At 39.8% G+C, this 27,673-nt stretch overlaps 1 protein-coding gene across 1 annotated transcript in view; it reads left to right on the top strand.

Moving 5' to 3' along the window:
- Necab1 (N-terminal EF-hand calcium binding protein 1) overlaps nt 1-27,673 on the top strand; it is a 220,630-nt gene that overhangs the window by 101,542 nt on the left and 91,415 nt on the right.

The raw sequence follows: 27,673 nt of genomic DNA, 5'->3' as shown, positions 1-27,673 counted from the left end.
AGTCATTCACAGCCATGCTGGTTTTGAAGGCATACAGAATACAAGCGTTACAATATTATAGAGGCTGTCACCAGGATCTTTGCTGGATCTTGCAAGTTTAGGTAATATCTGTCAGGAGGATTCCCTGTGGTTAACCCTCAAGAACACGATGTGTGAAACAGGGAAGGTGAAGTCTGTGCTGGAACAAAAACCCAAAACTGTGGTGATAATAAGAATGAGGAATTTCTCACAACAAGGTTCCAGGCAACAAATATAGTCTCTCAGGAGAAAGGCTAACAGGTTCTAACAGCAGTAAGGCCATGGGGACAGGGTTGTCTAAACACATTAGAACTCATACTATATCATTGCATGCTCTGGGCACTGGATGGAACCGCATAATTCAGTATTAGTCCTTCTGAGAACAAGTCCCTTTTTTTCTTGCATTTCTTTTTTCTTTCCATTCCTCATTTTTGCACTGTGAACATATGTGCCATAGTATCTTGGAAATCTGGAACTGTTTTAATTAACTTTATGGTGCTAACATCAAATAGTTTACTTTGAGTCTCAGAAGAAACACTGAATTTAGAAGTTTAAATAATGCAGAAACTAATAAGATTTTGGGGAGACGTTTGAAAGTAGACTAGGCCAAGGGTCACTGGGGACTGGGGTAAACTACTATGATCTGAGTATAAAATGTCCCAAGCAGGTTCATACTCTGAGTGCTTAGTTTTCAGCTCAGAGTACTGAGAGGCAGATGCTTGGGAACAGTCTCCCCACCCCCTGACCCAGTATGATCTAAACTGCTCTGTGTGACATCTTCCCTATCGTGATGAACTGAAACTATTTTTCTTTTAAGTTGTCTGTGATGGATATTTGACTATACCAAGGCAAGAAAAAAAATCTAACCAATACACCTTCTGAGTCATTCAAATATGGGCCATAATAGTAATTTAAAGTAAATACTTGAGATTATAATCTCTTTTTGAAAACATTGGATCACTAACTATCACAGCTATCCATTTTTTTCTGTGTAATTTTTTGTGCATGATTTTATAATACAGATCAACTTCAATTCTAGAATTAATTCGTGAATAGCACTCAAGTAAAAGAGTAATTTTCATGTTTTTGTTCCCTTTGGATCTTTTAAACATTCTTTTCTTTCTTTTATCCCTTGAGGTTGAATCAACCATCCAATGCTGATGAACTCATCTTTTTAAAAAATTGCTCCCATCTACTCTCTCCCTCTTAACGTACTACATAGGCTATCTTTCACAGAACAAGTCCAAGTCACTAGATTCTTTCCAACAGACATTAATGAATTATTTCTCTTCTGGTGAGAAAATATATATATATATATAAAATATATATAAATATATATATATAATATATATATATTCATTAGAATGAAAAATTCTTTTTTCCCTGTTTTGTTCTGTATATTTTGAATGTTCTATATGAGGTTTGAATCTTAATTCCATAAAGCTTTACATAGCCATCAAATCAAAGGTCAATATGAACTGTTATGTCTAAAATATCTTGTGTCAGAGGGGACCACTGGGCAGTCCTTCCTGCACCTACATATGAGCTCACTGTGGTTTTTGTGGCTGACATTGAAGAATGCTACTAATAAGCCAATAGGTTATTATAATGCCCATGCTCAGTTATGTCAATGTTCTGAAATTCCCTGTTCACCCCTCTCCACTACCCCTTTACCTCACTTAGGACCAATCTGCCCAAAGGTGAGCTGAGAACACTTTGCCTAGTAAGTCACTGCTCCCTTCTTTGCCCTTTAAGCTTTAGAACCTGTTTTTCCTATAAAAAGTCTACTCTGAGAGCAGAATAGTACTGCAACTAGGCTCCCGCAGTCCTTTCTGTGGTCCTGGACGTCCAGTGTTAAGGGATGGTTTGTCGAGTTCTTGAACCCAACTGTGTTCACACTGCAGACACCTTCCTTCTCCCCTTTCACTATTCACTTGGCTCTGAAATGGTGTGTAGAAGGTGGGTGACTCAACCTGGTTTGTTGGGGGCACAGGTTGTGACCGCAAGTCTGGCAACAAGAGGTTACTATACATATTAGATTAGACACAATCCTCCTTAGGACACAAGCACAAGCTGCACTACAGTAAAACAAAAAACACTGTGCTGCAAAAAATCACTACATTCGACAAGGTAAACATGTCCTCCCAAGTGTGAAGAACAAATATAAAACACTTGTATTGGGATATATAAATAACAATAACAGGAAAAAAATCTCATTTTAAAGTGATACTCCTATAGATGAACCATAGCACGTAGTAAGAACATGCTCATATTGGGTGTGGTAGGGCCCTCCTTTCTTAGAGACAGGTTTTCTCATTGTAGCCCTGGCCTGGAACTCGATCTGTAGACCAGGCTAACCAACCTCAGAGAGCCATTGCCTCCAAACCCTGGGATTAAAGGTGCACACCACCATTGCCCAGAGGAGCTCCTTTTCAAGGAGATGCACATTTCCAAAACTCTGTCATGGTTGAATATAGTTGAGTATGTTAAAAAAAATAACTGATTCTACTTGTGTGTGTGTGTGTGTGTGTGTGTGTGTGTACAGCTATCTAGATCCCAAATCAATTCATACTGAGATTATCTTTAGAATATCTATATTATATAATTTCCTATAATGAGTATGAATTGTCTGTGCCAAAACAATTTAAGACAATTGGCAAAGAGCCAGATATACATGTAATGAGTAAGCCACTTCTGACTGAGGATCCAGTGTGATGAGCATCTCTTTACTGAAGTGGTTAGTTCTGAGGCAGGGAAGTACAAGGGAGTCAGCGCTATAAACAAGCCTGCATGCTAGGCCATAAGAATAAATAACAACCATTGGACAGCTCCTACAATATCACTTTTCACATTTCTGAGTATGAAATGAAAACAACATTGGTTAAGGAAAGGGCATCTAATAATCATTAGATCAAATAATCATTGATTCTCAAACTGCAGGACTTGGCCAAATTAAAAAATGACAAAAGCATTCACCGTTACTACTGTAGAACAAGTGTAAATTACTTAACAGATCCTTTCAATGAACAGCATTTTATCTTTAAGAGACATTTCAGTTTACCATTAGCAAAATACATCAAAAATATATTAAGGCACTAAAATAAATACATAGTACTACATTGTCAACGAATGGAGACGTCATGAGGTGTACTGAATGAGTCGTGATGAAGGAAGATTATTTTAGCTTTGACAGTGCATAGTAATCTAACCAGCTGATTATGACATGTCAATCAGACAGTATTTCTCTGTCTATCTCATCTGCAAGATAAGACAACTGACCATGACGGTTCTGGAGCAATGACTGGGTCAAACTGTATTCTCCTGAGATGTTCACTTTAAGTTTTGCTTCCCTTGGCAGTTTATTCTCAGAATCAACCTCCAATAAGGAGTCTACACATTAGCAACTTTACAACTTCCGAATTTTCAAGTAAAAAGATTCATCAGATGATTATCTTTAAGGAAATCTTTGAGAACATTATTTACACAAACATTTTCACAGTTTAAAAAAAAATGCAAGTTATTGCTGATGACAGTCCTTCCTACTGGAACATCTCCCTGGCATGTGCTCTACATACAAGAAACCCCCACTGTACCTTCTGGTTAATTAGAGATGGAGGCTTTATTTGTACATACACAAGAGACATTCTTGTGAGAGGCTCCTCATAAGAATACAGAGAACCATTTATCAGTTATAACTATGTAAATAGGAAGGTTTCAGGATAGGCCTATTATGAAACATTTCCTTAGAGATTCCTGAACATGTTAACAATCAAAAGTTTCTGCTTATATCTGAAAAATAAAACCATTGATTTTACTATCCCCTTTTTGTTAGGAAATTATTTATATTGCTAAAAAGGGCTCTGATAGTGATGTGTAAACGTTATGGACAGATATTTAATTTTCTATCGTATACCTGCTGATTTTCTAGATAAGGGCAAATGAAGGTGCTCCCTGTCATTCTCTATTCCATGGGCCACCCAAAATACAAAGTCCGGCATATGGAAGACTGGGAGCTAGGGAAGAAAGTATCGTTAAGACGAGACTGCAGAAGAAAGGGCTGAAAGGAAGGACATCTAGGTGTGTACATAGGCTCCCTCCCGTTATTCCTGAGTCTTACCTAAAACCTCATTCACTTTCCAGCCCTGCCTCATCTGTGGATGGGAGGCAAGGCACAGGTTATTCCAGGAGTAGTTTAGCTTAAAGAGGGACAGCCTGAGTAAACTTGGGAGGAGGATAAAGCTGAAGTGTGGAAACTACTTGGGTGGAGCATATAGGGTGGACTCGGGCCTAGAACTCCTGCATTTACACTAAACACCTTTGTGTCACTCGAGATTCCAAGTGCAGTTGGCACCCATCTCAATGACACACAATGCTTGTAACAGAGGCAGGAATAGACTTTATTTTAACAGACTCTCATTCTGTAGCCCAAGCTGGTCTTGACCTCATGGTAATCCTTCTGCCTCAGCTTTTTAAGTTCCAATGTGAACTCCCATGTTTGGCCAGGTAGGTATTGGCCCTTTGGGAAGGACTCCTAAATGATCCTTTGTCAAACTGTCTTTCCTAATCATATAGTTACATGTCTTTTTTATTCCCACAAATGAAAACTGCTGTCTTCATAAGAGACCATAAGCTACGTGATAATGCAGAAACAGTTGAGAATCCTTGTCTTCATGAAGTCAGACATTACATTTTTAGAGAAAAGGAAATACAATGCTACCTTTCTAGATAAATCTTTCCATCCTTTGGAAAATTATCATTTAGTTTAATTTTTAAAAATATAATATGCATGATGCTTTGTCTGCATGTACGCCTATGTATAACTTGAGTGCAGTGCCCACAGAGGTCAGAAGAGGGAGTTGAATATTTTTGAGCAGGAGTTTCAGATGGCTGTGCATGACCACCTGTGAGCTGAAATTGAATCTACATTTACAGAAAGGACACCCAGTGCCCTTAAATGCTGAGCCAGCTCTGAGGGTGTGAAAGTTGTTACTATCACAGGGTTTGCTATGTTGCTCAGGCTGACACGAACGCCTGTGCTCCTTCCCTCTCGGCTTGGTGTGAGCTGGAGCTGCAGGGCACACACCGCTGCAGGCAGTTTCAGAGTTGATTTTAAATGAGTAAAGATCTGAAAACTTTGATTTTTTTTTCTAGACAGAGTTTCTCTATGTAACCCTGGAAGTTAGCTCTGTAAGACAGGCTGTCCTTGAACTCAGAGATCCTCCTGCCTCTGCCTCAGAAATGCTGGAATTAAAGGCATGCTCTGCCACTACCACCCGGCTTTGGTCAATTTTTTTGTGTGTGCTTTTACATTACAAATTTTTTTTTTTAAGATTTATTTATTATGTATGCAGCATTCCACCTGCATGTACATGTGCAGGCCAGAAGAGGGCGTCGGATCCCATTACAGATGGTTGTGAGCCACCTTGTTACATTACAAATTTAAAGGATATTTTTTTACTGCTAGGGATTGACAGAACCTAGAGTCTCATGTATTCGTGGCATATGCTCTCTACCACTGAACTACGTTCCCAGCCCATAAAATTACTTATAGAAAGTATAGAAAACTGTGTGGACAGATTAATATTAATATTTCATTAAGCTACACAATTTTATTCCTAGAAAAGTATACATCTTGGATACTGTTGCCAAATGAATATTTGAGTATCTCTTGCCATCACAGAATAAAAACTAGAAAGCTGGGGGTTGGGGATTTAGCTCAGTGGTAGAGCGCTTTCCTAGCAAGCGCAAGGCCCTGGGTTCCGTCCCCAGCTCTGGGGAGAAAAAACAAAACAAAACAAAAAAACCTGGAAAGCTCCGAGGATGAAGCACAGGCAATTTAATAATTACATTGATTAACAGACATTAATGAATTATTTCTCTTCTGGTGAGAAAATATATATATAAAATATATATATAAATATATATAATATATATAATATATATATATTCATTAGAATGAAAAATTCTTCCAAAAGTAGGACTTACATTTATCTGTCTAAACTGTGCAATGGTTACCCAGTATTCTCAGGGTTCTCTTCCTAGAGCGCACAAAGAGCACTCAATTCTGGCCCCTCCATTTACATCTCGTACCCTTGCTTATATGCTGAGTTCCACCTCTTGCAAGTCCTTTCTGTGTTATGTCAGTCTCCGTTCTTTTATAATTCAGTGCTCCTTCTTCATGGGTGGCACTCCTCTGCCATTCTTAGAACCTCGGAATTTTACTTGCTTCTCTTCTGTCTGGTCCTGCCTTGGCAATCCTATTAAATGTAGAGTAAATATTAATTCACCCTGGTGCCTTATTCTAGAGGAATAGAACTGATAGAATGGAATACAAAGAACTAGATAGAATGAACATACACGCACATACATATACACGTCATAGATATGTTACATATCAGATTTATTAGAATGGTTTAAAGGCTGTGATCCAGTTAGTCCAACAATTGTTGTCTAGCAATGGAAAATCCAAGAATCCAGTAGTTGTTTAGTCCTTGAAGCTGTACAGTTGGTATACAGTATATACAGGCATACCAAAGGAGTAGGCTCTAATGGCAGTGAAGAAACTAACTTGCCAGTGAACATGAGAACAAGCTGGAAAATACCTAAAATCTCCTTCTTCTATGTCCTTGATAATAACTGCCACCAGAAGGTGTAATACAGATTGAAGGTGGAGCGTCCCACCTCAAAATAGCCAGATTAAAAGCAGATCTTCCCACTTCAAATAATTAAGAAAAATTCCTCATAGATATATCCCAGTCACAAAGGTTTTAGTTAACTCCAGATGTAGTCAAATTGGCAACCAAGGGCAGAAATCACACCTGGGAAACCTTTCTTTGTCTTCTAAAGAAGGATTGTTTACTCTCAAGTTCCTTGCACATATTCTCATTACAATTTCTCAATCTTTGTCCTTTCAATTAATGTATATTATAATTTAGACCTAGAATGCCCCCTCCAAAGGTCTATATATTAAAGAATTGGTCCTCAGACTACTAGGATATGATGAAAATATCCTTATTAAGGAGTGCCTCATGAGAAGTCTTTAAGTCATTGGGGGGACAGACTTCAGGGAATAATGGATGATCCGAACTCCTTCCTCTTTCCGTTCCTTGTCTCCAAGCCAAGAGTTGGCTGGTTTTGTTCTTCCATATGCTCCTTTTCCTTCACTAGATAGATTTGTAAAAGCATCTGACCTGTCAAATTGAGGCTCTCAGACTGTAAGCCAAAATTAATCTTTTCTACCTATTGGCTGATTATCTCAGGTATTTATTATGTCACTAACACAAAGTGTCATATCTCATTATAGCATCAACAATTACTGCGAGGGCTAGTCAGCCATTCAAACGATCTTAAAAACAAGTATTGGCCTTTGGGAGAACAAAAGATATGGCAGCTCACTGATGCTTATGAATAAAGTGGAAGGAAAGAAAGGAGTTCTGTGACCAGGTTCCAATTCTTAGAGAATTGAAGAGTCAAAATGGCTGTGATTCCAAGGAACCGGGGAAAAGCTGAAAAGGGACAAAGTCATAGAATTTCCATTAAACACTCTTTGAAATCTATGGAATAATTGTTCGCCTTGAGCCACGGATTACTCTTTCCAAATTTAACAACTCATGAGGTAAAACTGTGCTCTCCACAGTCTATCCGGATTCCACTGGTGCAGGACACAATCAGTCACCTGCAAGGGGCCAGGTGCATTTTGCAAAGAGCCTAGGGGATCTGGGAAATAAAATTGGTTTTACAGTTTTAATCAGAGCACTCATACAATTTAGTATTTTTGTAAAGGATGCTATTTTTAAAATTGTAGGTCAGCATCAAGTTTTCTCACAGTTGGGTTTTTTTTCCTTAGTCCATTATGTTGAACTTGCCTTTGAGAAGGTTTGACTATGACATATCTTCAGTTTGTGATCTTTTGTTCTGATGTTTTGAGAGCTGCAACGAAGATTATAATGTGGAAGAATATGGCAGGTGCAGGTGAACGATATTTTTGGATTCCTCATTCTCATGCTGATCATCTAAAGAGCACAAACATATATAGCATAAAATCACAAAAGGTGTTTAGTTATATATTCTTCAGAGTTTTGTCTTTTTTCCCTGATGATGTCTTTAACAGTGGTAATGCTAAACAGAGCCTGGTTCTTTTAGTTTATAAAAAGATGTGTGTGCCATTATACTAGATGGAACCTACTTCTCCGTCCTTGGCTCTTCCTTTGGGTTCTGTATAGTTTCCTATTCCTGTACAGTAACATATGGAAAAGTATTTCCAAGCTGTATAAATAGCATAGGACACACATGTAATGATGCCTCTGGAAAGAACAACATTTTTAAAAATTACATTAAAAATTAAACTTAATTTTATTCCTTGATCCAATACTTGTTAATGTATACCTATGCTAAATTGCTAGTGTCCATTTCTTCCTTCACCATATGTAGACAATACTACTTTCTTCCTAAAGATATATATATAGATATAGATATAGATATAGATGACTACATATATCCCATAATAGAGTTAAAACAGATTAGTTATCTCTTTACCATTAAGAGCATTCCTAACTTTCAAACTTAGTTACTGAAATGTTTGGAAACGTAGATTGATCTTTTATAAAGATATGAGTATTCATTCTTATGACTGAGAATCTCCTAACTTTATATAATATGTTATGATCAAGTTTACCCCTCATTCCCTTCCTTCCACCTCTTCCCCAATCCCCCCACCACTACTCCCTTACCTTCCAGGTATTCTCTTTGAAAAAACCTCACAGAATTCATTCATAGTTGCTACCAGAGTGTATATGGGTGTAAGGTCAGCTATGGGAGTATGAATAACCTCTCAGGAACCTAGAAGAAAAGCGTCTTTCCCTCTCCCACCAGCCATCATTTGCCTGACTCATCTGCTAGAAGTTACACTTCCTGACCCTCTCCCCTTTTCCTGCTAGAATTTTGTCTGGCTCTGTCTTGTTCAGGTCTTGTGCATGCAGTCACAGTCAGGGTCAGTTCATATGTCTCTTGTGTCTGGTCTCACTGGTCCCTTGTGTCTAAAAAATACTCTTTTGTTGGAATTTATGCTTCTGGTTCTTAAAACCTTTCAACCACTTCTGCAATGAGCCCTGAATCTTGGGAGCAAACGGTGTTATGTAGATGTCCCATTTATGAACGAGTGCTCCATGGTCTCTTGCTCTCTGCACATTGAACACTTGTGGTTCTCTGTATGAATCACTATCTAATGCAAATAGAAGCTTCTCTAATAAAAGTTGAGAATTCTCCCTGGATGATTGATCAAGCAGTTATTTATAGCAGAGACATAGAGAATTGTGTGGAGGCAGAGATATCTGTCAATAAAAAAATTATCAAACTCAACAGAAATTAATTCACAAAAGTATAGGAAAATTTGAAATGAAAGCACAGCTTCTAGTCAGGCATTTTCTTATTAAGGTGATCAAAACAGAACATCTGAGTGACAGAGCATACACTCCTACAACACACTTGGAAACACAAAGGCAGTATGTGGGACCTAAATAACCACTTTATAAATAGCTCCTTAAGTAGAATCCTATGCCTCTAAATTCCAAAAGGCAAACATCAAAACCAGGCTCAACTCACAGGAAACACAGATGTCTTCTGGAGAGCAATAATCAAACAATCAAAGGTCTTGTATGTGGTGGCTGAGAGCTTCCTTAATTCAATGTCTCTCACTCACAAGGAGCAGTCCCTGTGTGTTACTGGTGCTAGCTATTTAAAGGAATCAACAGTGAACAAATCATTCTGTAATCAAGTGCATGTGATAGAAATGTATTTTAAATACCTTTGTCTTGACCATTTTGGCAGAATTTTTTTCAGCTGATATGACAAGTGATTATCAATCTGATAAAAAGGAATTAGAGCATGAATTTATAAGACCCTCAGCAGCCCCTACAATATCTAATACAATATTATCTTTTTACAGAGTGCAGCACTGAGCAAAAAAAGTATGTGGCACTGTTTCCTTCCCTTAATTCATATTCTCCACTCCAGGAGTATTTGTCTCCTTCAAGGCAGATACACAGTAACATCTCAGTGAGCTAATCGATGATTAGTAGGAGGGTAATTCTCCATTGCGTTGCTCATTTTAGATAAAGCACTGTATGGTTTGTAGAGCTTGGGAGATACTTTGTAGATGAATCACATATTTGACAGGTAGAAGGCAGCAATAAATGTACCCTGCTGCAATTTCTTGCTACAGTTTTAGATTTGCTCTCCCTCTCATCATCTTGGTAGGGGCTCTTCCAGCCGGTCTTCAGGAGAGCATTCACTCCACTCCCACAACTCCTTGACCAGAACTTCTAAATATAGAAGGCTTTGATTTTGTTGCTGCTTGATAAACACAGGCTCTAAATCCATCTGGAAGCAATGTAGAGTGTTCTAGTGGGAAAAACATCAATTTTGTTGTCACAATTTAAGTCTACATATTGTGTATTATAGAATATCTGATATGCTTTCAGTATTATCTCTGTACACTATGAAAAATTCTGAACTTTGGTATTCTTTAGCCCTAGTGGGTTCTTTTTAAATGCCTAATTATAACAGATATGTTATTATATATGGTGCTGTAATAGATCTTCCAATTAATTGTTCAACTCTCAGATTATGTTACTCAACAGTACATAAATGCATGCTATCTGAGGTTCAAAAAGTGAAACAAATAGAACTACTAATTCTTTGGGAATTTTATTACATTTCAAAGAGCATCAGAATTACAGTATGCACAGGTAAGCAAGTATTAGCTCCTGGACTCTAGGGGAGATGTGGATGGATTCAATACCCTTTCAAAAATGACACCCTTGAAAGACAGCTAATTATGTTCCTGCTAAGTGTACTGGCATGCTGACCATAGTGAATTAGAAGTGCTTCCATTTGCTGGCTTAGGACACTCACAGAAATTAGTAGCTACTTTCTGTAAGCTATGGAAAGGTAGTTCAGATGGCTTTGGAACTAACCAGTTACGTTAAAGAATGATTTATTTTATGTTGGTTGTTGCTTTAGGATATGATTAGTTATCCTCTCATTACAAATTTTTGTGTTGTTTTCTTTTAGTTTTTTGGTTTTTTTTTTTTTGTTGTTTTTTTTTTTTTTTTTTTTTGGAGCTGGGGACCAAACCTAGGGCCTTGCGCTTGCTAGGCAAACGCTCTACCACTGAGCTAAATCCCCAACCCTTCTTTTAGTTTTTAAGACATGGTTTCTGTATGTAGCCCTGGCTGTCTTGGAACTAACACTGAAGCCCAGACTTGTATCAAACTCAGAAATGTGCCCACTTCTAGCTCCCAAGAACTAGAATTAAAGGCGTGTGTCCCAACTTCCTGTTTTTTATCTCATAACATTAAATTCTTAATTCTCCACAATTTTCTGTAGATTTTCTAGTTTTAGCTTGTTTCTTCTTAGTGTGTAAATAATATGCCCTCAGTATTGTTTCAGAAAGTTGCTAATCTAAGGAAGAAGACCCCATAGTCACACACGCCTATTTGTTCCATGATTAAAGATCACTCCACAGTCCTGATGACTCTCGCCACCCATCTTACTCCACCATCACGTGGATCCTATATACAAATGAAAAGCACAGCCTAACTGTAGAGTCAAAGGTGGATAGAGATCAATATTTTCCTGCTTCATTGAGACCAAAACTTATAATATCTGTAAAACCACAAAGATTAAAACCAGCTAGGACTGAAAGTCCCCAGGAGTCCTATAACTTCAAAAAGAAATAGACACTCACAGAGAATACTTGACTGAGCAGGCTGAGTGGACCATGCTCCCTGATCCAAAATTCCTGGCCTCTCCTCTTGCCTATGTGTACATAAAGTGTACTTGGTAAAAGTATAAGCTATTTCCTAAGCATTTGACACATGTCCTTCATGGAATATACATCTTTATCTTCATCAGTCTTTCAGTCCAACAAAAGTTGGACTACCAAAAATCACTCCCTCAGACAAGGAGTGGGTATAATCTAGTTTCATCAACTCTTTGTTCACATTCCACAATATTTCATTTCTTGTGGGGCACTGAAGACAAGATAGAATTATGAGCATGAGAGATTTATGGAAAGAAGAGCCTGAACTCCTGTGGAAAGGAAAGAAGGGAGGAATCAGGACTGTGGGCATGTCAGAGCATTCCAACTGGAGTGCATACCTACTACCTGAGAGTGATGGGCGATGTGCAAGAAGGAAGGTCCTGCGGAAACAATTTGACTAGACCATAAGAAGAGTGTACATCAGGCAGAAGTGACCTTGAGTAGGAGCCTGCATCATGCCTTAGTTATTGGTGAAGGATAGGTCTTGGAATGTGGACTCAGTGGGGCAGCTAGAGACCAAAAGGAACTCTTCCAGCATTTTCTCTCTTGAAGCATGTGAATGGCCACAATAGTTCTTTGAGAAGAGTATTAGTTAGTTGTCCTGTTGCTTGTGATAAACTACCTGACAAAATCAACTTAAGAAAAAAATGAGGCTTATTTTGGTTCATGGTTTTAGAGTATAGTCCATTAAGCTGGGAGAAACTTGAGCCAACAGCTCACATTAAATGCACAGCTGGAAGGCAGAGAGTGAGAAATGCTGGTTCTCAGGTCACTTTCTCCTTTAGATTCAGAACACGACCACATACAAGAGCTGCTTGCTCTCTCTTCTCCATGAAAGATTTTTTAGTCCTTAAGAATCTATTCTTTAAGGACAACCAAAGTGTGGATGCTTCAGTCCTTCTTAAAAGGGGGAACAAAAAGATTCATAGGAGGAGATATGGAGACAAAGTTTGGAGCAGAGACTAAAAGAATGACCATTCAGAGCCTGCCACACATGGGGATCCAGTCCATATATGTATATATACAGCCACCAAAACTAGACAATATTGATGAAGCCAGGAAGTGCATGCTGACAGGAGCCTGATATAGTTGTCTCCTGCGAGGCTCAACCAGAGCATGACAAACACAGAGGGGAATGCTAGCAGCAAACCAATGAACTAAGAACAGGATCCTGATTGGAGGAATTAGAGAAAGGATTGAAGGAGCTGAAGGGGCTTGCAACCCCATAAGAACAACAATGCCAACCAACCAGAGCTCCCAGGGACTAAACCACTACCCAAAGGGTACACATGGGCAGACCCATGGCTCCAGCTGCATGTGTAGCAAAGGATGGCCTTGTTGAGCAACAGGGGAGGAGAAACCCTTGGTCTTGCCACGGCTGGACCCCCAGTGTAGGGGGATGTTAAGGAGGGAAAGGGGTAGTTTGGGATGAGGAATGCCCTTATAGAAGCAGGGGGAGGGGTGATGGGATAGGGGGCTTATGAATTGGAAACCAGGAAAGAGAATAACATTTGAAATGTAAATAAAAAATACCCAACTTAAAAAAAAGAAAAAGAAAGTGTGCAAAAGACAAAAAAGAGAATCTATTCTTTAAACTTTTCAGTGAAAACATAAATAACTCTTATAAGAGAAAGAACTGGAGTACTGGTCATTGAACAAGTTATCATAGTGTTATGGTTTGTACATACTTGGCCCAGGGAGTGGCACTATTAAAACGTATGGCCCTGTTGGAGTAGGTATAGTCTTGTTGGAGTAGGTGTGTCATTTTGAGTATGGGCTATAAGACCCTCATCCTAGTTCCCTGGAAGCCAGTATTCTGCTAATACCCTTCAGGTGAAGATATAGAACTCTCAGATCCTGCTGTACCATGCCTGCCTGGATGTTGCCATGTACCTGCCTTGATAATCATGGACTGAACCTCTGAACCTGTAAGCCAGCCTTAACTGAATGTTGTCATTTATAAGACTTGCTTTGGTCATGGAGTCTGCTCACAACAGTAAAACCTTAAGACACATAGTCTTTCTTCATTTACTATACAATGCACCTACACCTGAGTTATTTCTAAAGAATAGAAGTTTATTTTGCTCATTGTTCTGTAGCACAGTACCCTGCATCTGACAAGGGCCTTCTTGTTGCATTGTAAAGGGACTCACCCTCATGGTCCCTTATACTCCTGATCACCTTCCAAAGTCCACATGTCTAGTGACACAAGACTTTGGAAATGAATTTCCATTATAAGAGCCTCTAGGGAATACATAGTTAGTGTGAAACAGGGGGTAGACAAGGACTTGCTATGTGTAATAGAATGGAACTCCAAGTTATCTGAGCTGGAGGAAGGTGAAAAATGTTAAGACAGAAGGGACACAAAAACGGTTAGAGATACAACAAAACCAACACCAAGATGTGGGCCTACGTGGTCTGTGACACTCTCAAATCTTATTTTTTGATGTTTATAATATTATATGAAATTTTGTATTTTTATAAGGGTGTCTTGTTCCTTGACACCCTTGATCTAGACTGGCTTTCTTTCTCATTAAGAAACCCATAATTCAAGTGGGTTTTTATGCTCACTACTAATATTGAAATAAATATGTGACCAAAGACGAAATGTGTGGTTTTGTCCTAATGACAGTGTCTTTGCCTTACAGAAGCTTTGCAATTTTATGAGGTCCCATTTGTCTATTCTTGATCTTACAGCATAAGCCATTGGTGTTTTGTTCAGGAAATTTTCCCCTGTGCCTATGTGTTTGAGACTCTTCCCCACTTCTTCTTCTATTAGTTTGAGTGTATCTGGTTTGATGTGGGGGTCCTTGATTCACTTGGACTTGAGCTTTGTACAGGGTGTTAGAATGGATCAATTTGCATTCTTCTGACCTCCAATTGAACCAGCACTATTTGTTGAAAATGCTGTTTTTTCCACTGGATAGTTTTAGCTCCTTTGTGACCTGTGATCAGGTGACCATAGGTGTGTGGATTCATTTCTGGGTCTTCAATTCTATTCCATTGATCTACCTGCCTGTCTCTGTACCAATACTATACAGGTTCCCTCAGAAGGTCGTTTATTGTTGAGAATACCTTTCTCTATCCTGGGTTTTTATTATTCCAAAGGAATTTGAAAATTGTTCTTTTTAATTCTATTTTTACTATATTAATCCTTCCAATCCATGCACATAGGAGATCTTTCCATCTTCTGAGATCTTCAATTTCTTTCTTCAGATACTTGAAGTTCTTGCCATACAGATTATTCATTTGCTTGGTTAGAGTTACACCAATATAATTTTGTATTATTTGTTACTATTAAGAAGGGTGTCGGAGACACCGCCGGAACCTGAGGAGACACCGCCGGAACTGAAGGAAACAGACCGGATAAACAGTTCTCTGCACCCAAATCCCGTGGGAGGGAGAGCTAAACCTTCAGAGAGGCAGACAAGCCTGGGAAACCAGAAGAAACTGCTCTCTGCACACACATCTCGGACGCCAGAGGAAAAAGCCAAAGACAATCTGGAACCCTGGTGCACTGAAGCTCCCGGAAGGGGTGGCACAGGTCTTCCTGGTTGCTGCAGCTGCAGAGAGCCCCTGGGCAGCACCCCACGAGCAAACTTGAGCCTCGGGACCACAGGTAAGACCAAATTTTCTGCTGATAGAAAGCTGCCTGGTGAAGTCAAGACACAGGCCCACAGGAACAGCTGAAGACCTGTAGAGAGGAAAAACTACATGCCCGAAAGCAGAACACTCTGTCCCCATAACTGACTGAAAGAGGAAAACAGGTCTACAGCACTCCTGACACACAGGTTTATAGGACAGTCTAGCCACTGTCAGAAATGGCAGAACAAAGTAACACTAGAGATAATCTGATGGCAAGAGGCAAGCGCAGGAACCCAAGCAACAGAAACCAAGACTACATGGCACCATCGGAGCCCAATTCTCCCATCAAAACAAACATGGAATATCCAAACACACCAGAAAAGCAAGATCTAGTTTGAAAATCATTTTTGACCATGATGCTAGAGGACTTCAAGAAAGACGTGAAGACTCCCTTAGAGAACAAGTAGAAGCCTACAGAGAGGAATCGCAAAAATGCCTGAAAGAATTCCAGGAAAACATAAATAAACAAGTAGAAGCCCATAGAGAGGAGACACAAAAATCCCTGAAAGAATTCCAGGAAAACATAAATAAACAGGTAGAAGCCCATAGAGAGGAGACACAAAAATCCCTGAAAGAATTCCAGGAAAACATAAATAAACAAGTAGAAGCCCATAGAGAGGAGACACAAAAATCCCTGAAAGAATTCCAGGAAAACACAATCAAACAGTTGAAGGAATTAAAAATGGAAGTAGAAGCAATCAAGAAAGAACACATGGAAACAACCCTGGATATAGAAAACCAAAAGAAGAGACAAGGAGCTGTAGATACAAGCTTCACCAACAGAATACAAGAGATGGAAGAGAGAATCTCAGGAGCAGAAGATTCCATAGAAATCATTGACTCAACTGTCAAAGATAATGTAAAGCGGAAAAATCTACTGGTCCAAAAATACAGGAAATCCAGGACTCAATGAGAAGATCAAACCTAAGGATAATAGGTATAGAAGAGAGTGAAGACTCCCAGCTCAAAGGACCAGTAAATATCTTCAACAAAATCATAGAAGAAAACTTCCCTAACCTAAAAAAAGAGATACCCATAGACATACAAGAAGCCTACAGAACTCCAAATAGATTGGACCAGAAAAGAAACACCTCCCGTCACATAATTGTCAAAACACCAAACGCACAAAATAAAGAAAGAATATTAAAAGCAGTAAGGGAAAAAGGTCAAGTAACATATAAAGGGAGACCTATCAGAATCACACCAGACTTCTCGCCAGAAACTATGAAGGCCAGAAGATCCTGGACTGATGTTATACAGACCCTAAGAGAACACAAATGCCAGCCCAGGTTACTGTATCCAGCAAAACTCTCAATTAACATTGATGGAGAAACCAAGATATTCCATGACAAAACCAAATTTACACAATATCTTTCTACAAATCCAGCACTACAAAGGATAATAAATGGTAAAGCCCAACATAAGGAGGCAAGCTATACCCTAGAAGAAGCAAGAAACTAATCGTCTTGGCAACAAAACAAAGAGAATGAAAGCACACAAACATAACCTCACATCCAAATATGAATATAACGGGAAGCAATAATCACTATTCCTTAATATCTCTCAATATCAATGGCCTCAACTCCCCAATAAAAAGACATGGATTAACAAACTGGATACGCAACGAGGACCCTGCATTCTGCTGCCTACAGGAAACACACCTCAGAGACAAAGACAGACACTACCTCAGAGTGAAAGGCTGGAAAACAACTTTCCAAGCAAATGGTCAGAAGAAGCAAGCTGGAGTAGCCATTCTAATATCAAATAAAATCAATTTTCAATTAAAAGTCATCAAAAAAGATAAGGAAGGACACTTCATATTCATCAAAGGAAAAATCCACCAAGATGAACTCTCAATCCTAAATATCTATGCCCCAAATACAAGGGCACCTACATACGTAAAAGAAACCTTACTAAAGCTCAAAACACACATTGCACCTCACACAATAATAGTGGGAGATTTCAACACCCCACTCTCATCAATGGACAGATCATGGAAACAGAAATTAAACAGTGATGTCGACAGACTAAGAGAAGTCATGAGCCAATTGGACTTAACGGATATTTATAGAACATTCTATCCTAAAGCAAAAGGATATACCTTCTTCTCAGCTCCTCATGGTACTTTCTCCAAAATTGACCATATAATTGGTCAAAAAACGGGCCTCAACAGGTACAGAAAGATAGAAATAATCCCATGCGTGCTATCGGACCACCACAGCCTAAAACTGGTCTTCAATAACAATAAGGGAAGAATGCCCACATATACGTGGAAATTGAACAATGCTCTACTCAATGATAACCTGGTCAAGGAAGAAATAAAGAAAGAAATTAAAAACTTTTTAGAATTTAATGAAAATGAAGGTACAACATACCCAAACTTATGGGACACAATGAAAGCTGTGCTAAGAGGAAAACTCATAGCGCTGAGTGCCTGCAGAAAGAAACAGGAAAGAGCATATGTCAGCAGCTTGACAGCACACCTAAAAGCTCTAGAACAAAAAGAAGCAAATACACCCAGGAGGAGTAGAAGGCAGGAAATAATCAAACTCAGAGCCGAAATCAACCAAGTAGAAACAAAAAGGACCATAGAAAGAATCAACAGAACCAAAAGTTGGTTCTTTGAGAAAATCAACAAGATAGATAAACCCTTAGCCAGACTAACGAGAGGACACAGAGAGTGCGTCCAAATTAAAAAAAATCAGAAATGAAAAGGGAGACATAACAACAGATTCAGAGGAAATTCAAAAAATCATCAGATCTTACTATAAAAACCTATATTCAACAAAACTTGAAAATCTTTAGGAAATGGACAATTTCCTAGACAGATACCAGGTATCGAAGTGAAATCAGGAACAGATAAACCAGTTAAACAACCCCATAACTCCTAAGGAAATAGAAGCAGTCATTAAAGGTCTCCCAACCAAAAAGAGCCCAGGTCCAGACGGGTTTAGTGCAGAATTCTATCAAACCTTCATAGAAGACCTCATACCAATATTATCCAAACTATTCCACAAAATTTAAACAGATGGAGCACTACCGAATTCCTTCTACGAAGCCACAATTACTCTTATACCTAAACCACACAAAGACACAACAAAGAAAGAGAACTTCAGACCAATTTCCCTTATGAATATCGACGCAAAAATACTCAATAAAATTCTGGCAAACCGAATTCAAGAGCACATCAAAACAATCATCCACCATGATCAAGTAGGCTTCATCCCAGGCATGCAGGGATGGTTTAATATACGGAAAACCATCAACGTGATCCATTATATAAACAAACTGAAAGAACAGAACCACATGATCATTTCATTAGATGCTGAGAAAGCATTTGACAAAATTCAACACCCCTTCATGATAAAAGTCCTGGAAAGAATAGGAATTCAAGGCCCATACCTAAACATAGTAAAAGCCATATACAGCAAACCAGTTGCTAACATTAAACTAAATGGAGAGAAACTTGAAGCAATCCCACTAAAATCAGGGACTAGACAAGGCTGCCCACTCTCTCCCTACTTATTCAATATAGTTCTTGAAGTTCTAGCCAGAGCAATCAGAAAACAAAAGGAGATCAAGGGGATACAGATCGGAAAAGAAGAGGTCAAAATATCACTATTTGCAGATGACATGATAGTATATTTAAGTGATCCCAAAAGTTCCACCAGAGAACTACTAAAGCTGATACACAACTTCAGCAAAGTGGCTGGGTATAAAATTAACTCAAATAAATCAGTTGCCTTCCTCTATACAAAAGAGAAACAAGCCGAGAAAGAAATTAGGGAAATGACACCCTTCATAATAGACCCAAATAATATAAAGTACCTCGGTGTGACTTTAACCAAGCAAGTAAAAGATCTGTACAATAAGAACTTCAAGACACTGAAGAAAGAAATTGAAGAAGACCTCAGAAGATGGAAAGATCTCCCATGCTCATGGATTGGCAGGATTAATATAGTAAAAATGGCCATTTTACCAAAAGCAATCTACAGATTCAATGCAATCCCCATCAAAATACCAAACCAATTCTTCAAAGAGTTAGACAGAAAAATTTGCAAATTCATCTGGAATAACAAAAAACCCAGGATAGCTAAAGCTATCCTCAACAATAAAAGGACTTCAGGGGGAATCACTATCCCTGAACTCAAGCAGTATTACAGAGCAATAGTGATAAAAACTGCATGGTATTGGTACAGAGACAGACAGATAGACCAATGGAATAGAATTGAGGACCCAGAAATGAACCCACACACCTATGGTCACTTGATTTTTGACAAAGGAGCCAAAACCATCCAATGGAAAAAAGATAGCATTTTCAGCAAATGGTGCTGGTTCAAGTGGAGGGCAACATGTAGAAGAATGCAGATCGATCCATGCTTATCACCCTGTACAAAGCTTAAATCCAAGTGGATCAAGGACCTCCACATCAAACCAGACACACTCAAACTAATAGAAGAAAAACTAGGGAAGCATCTGGAACACATGGGCACTGGAAAAAATTTCCTGAACAAAACACCAATGGCTTATGCTCTAAGATCAAGAATCGACAAATGGGATCTCATAAAACTGCAAAGCTTCTGTAAGGCAAAGGACACGGTGGTTAGGACAAAACGGCAACCAACAGATTGGGAAAAGATCTTTACCAATCCTACAACAGATAGAGGCCTTATATCCAAAATATACAAAGAACTCAAAAAGTTAGAACGCAGGGAAACAAATAACCCTATTAAAAATGGGGTTCAGAGCTAAACAAAGAATTCACAGCTGAGGAATGCCGAATGGCTGAGAAACACCTAAAGAAATGTTCAACATCTTTAGTCATAAGGGAAATGCAAATCAAAACAACCCTGAGATTTCACCTCACACCAGTGAGAATGGCTAAGATCAAAAACTCAGGTGACAGCAGATGCTGGCGAGGATGTGGAGAAAGAGGAACACTCCTCCATTGTTGGTGGGATTGCAGACTGGTAAAACCATTCTGGAAATCAGTCTGGAGGTTCCTCAGAAAATTGGACATTGAACTGCCTGAGGATCCAGCTATACCTCTCTTGGGCATATACCCAAAAGATGCCTCAACATATAAAAGAGACACGTGCTCCACTATGTTCATCGCAGCCTTATTTATAATAGCCAGAAGCTGGAAAGAACCCAGATGCCCTTCAACAGAGGAATGGATACAGAAAATGTGGTACATCTACACAATGGAATATTACTCAGCTATCAAAAACAACGACTTTATGAAATTCGTAGGCAAATGGTTGGAACTGGAAAATATCATCCTGAGTGATATTTTCCCAATCACAGAAAGACATACATGGTATGCACTCATTGATAAGTGGCTATTAGCCCAAATGCTTGAATTTCCCTAGATCCCTAGAACAAACAAAACTCAAGACGGATGATCAAAATGTGAATGCTTCACTCCTTCTTTAAATGAGGAAAAAGAATACCCTTGGCAGGGAAGGGAGAGGCAAAGATTAAAACAGAGACTGAAGGAACACCCATTCAGAGCCTGCCCCACATGTGGCCCATACATATACAGCCACCCAATTAGACAAGATGGATGAAGCAAAGAAGTGCAGACCGACAGGAGCCGGATGTAGATCGCTCCTGAGAGACACAGCCAGAATACAGCAAATACAGAGGCGAATGCCAGCAGCAAACCACTGAACTGAGAATAGGTCCCCTATTGAAGGAATCATAGAAAGAACTGGAAGAGCTTGAAGGGGCTCGAGACCCCAAAAGTACAACAATGCCAAGCAACCAGAGCTTCCAGGGACTAAGCCACTACCTAAAGACTATACATGGACTGACCCTGGACTCTGACCCCATAGGTAGCAATGAATATCCTAGTCAGAGCACCAGTGGAAGGGGAAGCCCTGGGTCCTGCTAAGACTGAACCCCCAGTGAACTAGACTATGGGGGGAGGGCGGCAATGGGGGGAGGGTTGGGAGGGGAACACCCGTAAGGAAGGGGAGGGGGGGATATTTGCCCGGAAACCGGGAAAGGGAATAACACTTGAAATGTATATAAGAAATACTCAAGTTAATAGAAAAAAAAAGAAGGGTGTCATTTCCCTATATTCTTTCTCAGTCTGTTTATTCTTTGATTAGAAGGCTACTGATTTGTTTGAGTTAATTTAATATCCAGCCACTTCACTGAAATTGTTTATCAGCTGTAGCTCTCTGGTGCAATTTTCTGGTAGTCACTTAATTATACTGTCAAATCATCTGCAAATAGTGATATTTTGACTTTGTTCTTGACAGTTTATATCACTTTGACCTCCTTTTGTTGTCTAATTGCTCAGGCTAGGACTTTGAGTACTATATTGAATAAGTAAGGAGAGAGTGGGCAGCCTTGTCTAGTCCTTGATTTTAGTGGAATTTCTTCAAGCTAAACAAAGAATTCTCAACTGTGGAATATTCAGTGGCTGAGAAACACCTATAGAAATGTTCAACATCCTTGGTCATCAGGGAAATGCAAATCAAAACAACCCTGAGATTCTACCTCACACCAGTCAGAATGGATCAAAAACTCAGGTGACAGCAGATGCTGGTGAGGATGTGAGGAAAGAATACTCCTCTATTTTTAGTGGGATTGCACTCTAGAAATCAGTCTGGAGGTTCCTCAGAAAATTGGAGATTGCACTACCTGAGGACCCAGCTATACCTCTCCTGGGCATATACCCAAAAGATGCCCCAACATATAACAAAGACATATTCTCCACTATGTTCATCGCAGCCTTATTTATAATAGCCAGAAGCTGGAAAGAACCTGGATGTCCTTCAACAGAGGAATGGATACAGAAAATGTGGTACATCTACACAATGGAATATTACTCAGCTATCAAAAACAATGACTTCACGAAATTGCTAGGCAAATGGATGGAACTAGAAAATATCATCCTGAGTCAGGTAACCCAAACACAAAAGAAAACATGGTATATGCTCACCAATAACTGAATATTAGCTCCAAAGCTCAGATTACCCAAAATACAATCCACAGACCACATGCAGCTCAAGAAGAAGGAAGACCAAAGTGTGGATGCTTCAGTCCTTAGAAGGGGGAACAAAAATACTTACAACAGGAAATATGGAGACAAAGTGTGGAGCAGAGACTGGAGGGAAGGCCATTCAGAGCCTGCTGCACCTGGGCATCCAGCCCATATAGAGCCACTAAACCCAAACAATATTGGGGATGCCAAGAAATGCATGCTGACAGGGCCTGATGTAGCTGTCTCCTGAGAGGCTCTGCCAGAGCCTGACAAATACAGAGGCAAATGCTTGCAGTCAACCATTGAACTGAGAATGGGGTCCGAAATGTAGGAGTTAAAGAAATGATTGAAGGAACCCAAAGGATTTGCAGCCCCCATAAGAAGAACAACAATATCAACTAGCCAGACCCCCCCAGAGCTTCCAGGGACTAACCCACCATCCCAAGAGTACACAGGAATGGACTCATGGCTCCAGGCCTCATAGGTAGCAGAGGATAGCATTGTTGGGCATCAATGGGAGGAGAGGCCCTTGGTCCTGTCAAGTATCAATGTCCCAGTGTAGAGGAATGTCAGGGCAGGAGGTTGGTGGGTGGGTGTCAGAGCACCCTCATAGAAGCAGGGGGAGATAGCGCATTTCTGAAGGGGAAATGGGGAAAAGGGATAACATGTGAAATGTAAATAAAAATATCCAAAAAAGATGAAATGTGTGTGTGTGTGTGTGTGTGTGTGTGTGTGTGTGTGTGTGTTGTGTGCACCATGAGTGTGATAGCAAGCATTGCTAAGGGCTGAGGAGATAGATCAGTTGTTGTTTCATGAAGCTTGAGTTCAGAGTTCCAATACCCACATTAAAAAGCTGAGCACAAAGGCTTGTACCTGTCATTCCAGCTCTTGGGAAGCAAAGGCAAAAAGATCCCTAGGGAGGCAAAGTTTAGAACAGAGACTGAAGGAACGCCCATTCAGAGCCTGCCCCACATGTGGCCCATACATATACAGCCACCAAACTAGATAAGATGGATGAAGCAAAGAAGTGCAGGCTGACAGGAATCGGATGTAGATCGCTCCTGAGAGACACAGCCAGAATACAGCAAATACATAGGCAAATGCCAGCAGCAAACCACGGAACTGAGAACAGGACCCCCATTGAAGGATTCAGAGAAGGACTGAAACAGCTTGAAGGGGCTCGAGACCCCATATGAACAACAATGCCAACCAATCAGAGCTTCCAGGGACTAAGCCACTACCCAAAGACTATACATGGACTGACCCTGGGCTCCAACCTCATAGGTAGCAATGAATATTCTAGTAAGAGCACCAGTGGAAGGGGAAGCCCTTGGTCCTGCTAAGACTGAACCCCCAGTGAACGTGATTGTTGGGGGGAGGGCGGTAATTGGGGGAGGATGGGGAGAGGAACACCAATATAGAAGGGAAGGGGAAGGGGTTAGAGGGATGTTGGCCTGGAAACCGGGAAAGGGACTAACAATTGAAATGTAAGTAAGAAATACCCAATTTAATAAAGATGGAGGGAAAACAAAACAAAACAATCCCTAGGGCTCACTGGCTAGCCAGTCTAGCTGAATCAGTGAACTACAGGCTTAGTGAGAGACCACCACCCAAGAAAAGACAGAAAAGCAATTGAGGAAGATACTCAACATCATCCTTTGGCCTTCTTCACATTCATGCTCATCTGTGCATATACACATGCACACACACACACACACACACACACACACACACACTCTGTTGGTAAACAAGGTATTCTGAGCTGTCTTCTCTGAGCACAATAATTAAACCTTTCACTTTTCTTTCTTCAGGGGTTTAATGAGTGTTGCTGCATTTGCATTATTAGAATTAGTATCTTCATTTCCTTAAGTAAATTGGTAGTTTCTCCAGGAGCACTGGCCCTCACATACTGAAATAAGAAAGTTCAGACTCGTGGGAAATGGCAGTGTGCCACAGTAGAATGCCCATACTCTGTATGACAGGTCCCCTGTGCTGATCTCTACTGAGGATCTGTAACAAGAGAAAATAGAAGACAGGGGAGGACATTCTGTTGTGGGACAAAAAGATAAAGATTTCCCTTTTCCTGCCCAGATCTGTGGGAACTGGTGAACACAGAGTCAGCTCATTCTGGATGAAAACCAAGCCAGATATGCCCAGTTCATAGATTTCAGAAAACAATATGGTCCAGTCTGTCACCTAGCTTAATATCCTATCCTCCACGAGGGTCAGAAAACATTACTCAGACCTAGATAGAAACACTCCAATTAGCTCACTGCAGTCTCATCACTAACGTGAAGCGGGGCCTCTTCAGAACATAATGAAGAACATCAGCATAATCTCCTGGGCACATGAGTCTCTACCTGTTGCCATGGCAAAGGAGCAATATGTGAGCCTGTGATTAAAATGAATAGTTTTGTAGGAAATAATCAAGTTACCACGGAGGTTTCACCGGTGTCTCATCATCTTCCCTGTAATAATCTGAGCCTGGAGCTCAAAGTGCAACCTTGAAACACAGTTTTTCTTATTTATATGGTAACTGAATCAATCTTCTGTCATCAGTTTCTTGAATTTTTCGATAGTGTAAATTTGCCTTAATAATTCTAAATAATTTTGAAACTTGGTATCAGTGATGAAAAATATATTGGTAGGCACTCGGATCTTGCATTCCTTACCCCTGTCTGAGGTTTGCCTTTTAGCAATAACGTTTTTAGTTGCTTGATTCCACACAGAAAGCCTGTGTCAAATATGAAACTAGGAAGTAAAATTAGTAGACGAATGTACGATGATCTGGAGACATTCGACATACTATTGATTTTGATAAACTGTTGCCTAAAAGCTATAACTCTTCTGAGAAAAATCTCCAAGGTTGATAAGCCTGCAGTCTCTTTACAGAAGAGCAATGTGCTTGGGACAGTTTGCTTCTTTCTTTGCTCCCTCTGTTTGAACAGAAGTTCCACTGAAATCTAGAAAATGTTTGCTTTCCATTTGAGTTATTTATTCACAGCCCGAAAAGCTTTCTTGAGGCAGTGCCCTTGTTGGTAGCTTGACCCTCAAGACCCTTCGGCTTCTGCTGGTTCCTGAGACAACAGTATACTGAAATCATCAATAAGATGTGTTTTAATTAGATGCCTTTTAAAAGTGGGCAGCAGAGAAAGCATGCCCGTGTCCTCCTCTCCTGTGCATGTCTCTTCAACCTGTGTATGACTCACTTTGAAAATGAAAGATTTGTATGCAGGTCTCTCGTATTGGTCACCAGTGAAATACGGGGACTGTCATTTTCTGACTCTAACCCTTGTTTTCCAGTTTAGCATACTGTTTACTGGTACAATCTAAAGAGACCAAAGTAATATGGCATCTTATAACTAATAATGTTTTATATATAAGGTACCATGTATTTTGCTTTGTTCAAAGTCCTACTGGGCCAAATCATTTATTGGCTATTTATCATTTGGAGAAGTTAATCATTCTTGGGGCTATTATTTTTTGTGAATAAAACTTTAGTGAAATACACTAGTATTCTAACCACAGACAGGCCATGGGAAGAAGGGAGATTCAAAACTTGGCAGGTTCTCAGGTGCTTAAAATATATTCTGCCCGCACCATGGTGTTGAAGAATGACCACAATGTTTTAATATTCAATTATTTGTTCTGTCTCAATGCTCATTCAGATCAAAGAGAAGAATAATTTGCCTTGAAAACAAAAAAGATTAAATGTGATATTTTGAAAATATATTTCTGTCTGGCAACTCGGTGATTTGGACATGTTAACTGAAGACATTATAGCACCATGATTAAAATAGCAGTATCCATCTGACATAGTGCTGATTACCAGGAGTCGAAGAAGAGGCTGTTGCCCTTGAGGTTATGTTTGATTCAGCCTTGTCTTATACTTACTTGGTCTGCGAGCTCAAAATGACAACCCAGAGGGAAAAAAATGTGTGAGCAATAAGGTAGATGGCATTTTATTTACCAGAAAACAAGGTAATATTTTATAATCAACAAACATAAGTGGGGCCTAACACATGTATGAATATAGGCCAGCAGTCTTTGTACAAAAAAGCAGCATTTGGTACTGTGTTACACTTCAGAGAAATGTAGGCTAGTCATTGAAGAGATAGCATATGAGGAGCGATAGAAATTACTGATTTAGAAGTGTTTACACACTTTCTTGCCCTACTGCCTGCCAAGAAGTCCCATATTTTACATAAAGCCTATATCTGTCTATTCCCACAGCTGTTCAAATATATGACGATAGTTTATCTCCACCAGATTGGTTCTCACACAGACCTTGACCTTTTTATTATTGGATGAAACAAAAATAGGAAAGCAGAACTAATCAAGCGGAGAGCCTGGTGATTTTAAGGCAAACACTCTGGAAATAACTCCTCGCCTCCCCAGATTGAGAAACAGAAAGCTACCAGCAACTGCAGGACCCTTTGCACATGCTCTGGCCCCGTCACACTCCTGCCTTCCCTGACCATAACCAGCAACTGCTTGCTACGGTCATCACATGCTTGAGTTTCACTGCGACTTTATCACCTGGATGGATGCCCAGTCCAGGAAACTACACCACTTTTACCTTGCAGGTTACCCAAGTCTATTTTATCTGTTTACTTTCTCAATGTATCTATAGCAGATCAGCTGAACGGTGCACTCAGTTCAGGCCTTACTAGTTCCTAGTTATGATCCTCTGAACTCAGTGTTTGCTTCAAATGCTTGGCCAAGACTATCGTTCACTTGATAAGGTGGGGCCTGATAGTGCCTTTCATCAATTCTCGCAAGCTGTGGGTCATGTGTTTTGATAGCAGCAGCCTTTGACACTGAATGGCGAAGTCAGAAGGAGCAAGGTCCAGGCCTGGCCAGATTCTGCCACCTGCCGATTTCATGTGTTCTATGAACCCAGGCAGACTTTTCATTTAAAAAGGCTCTGTGGCTGCTTGCATAGTTCCTAGACATATTCTTTTTTTTCTCTGATTTGCTTGTTTGCTTTGTTTTGATTTTTGATACATAGTTTCTCTCTATAGCTTTGGCTGTCCTGAAACTCACTATGTAGACCAGACTGGCTCCCAACTCATAGATATCTGCCTGCCTCTGCCTCTTGAGTGCTGGAATAAAGGTGTACACCACCACCACCCTCTAAGGGAATCACTCTTAAACCCTAGAATTGGGTGCTCTCTTCCTCTGCTGGACTC

Source organism: Rattus norvegicus, chromosome 5 (assembly GCF_036323735.1).
Source record: "Rattus norvegicus strain BN/NHsdMcwi chromosome 5, GRCr8, whole genome shotgun sequence".
Lineage (NCBI taxonomy): Eukaryota > Metazoa > Chordata > Mammalia > Rodentia > Muridae > Rattus > Rattus norvegicus.
Note: the sequence above shows the minus strand (reverse complement) of the source record. Positions and strands in the feature narration are given on the sequence as shown.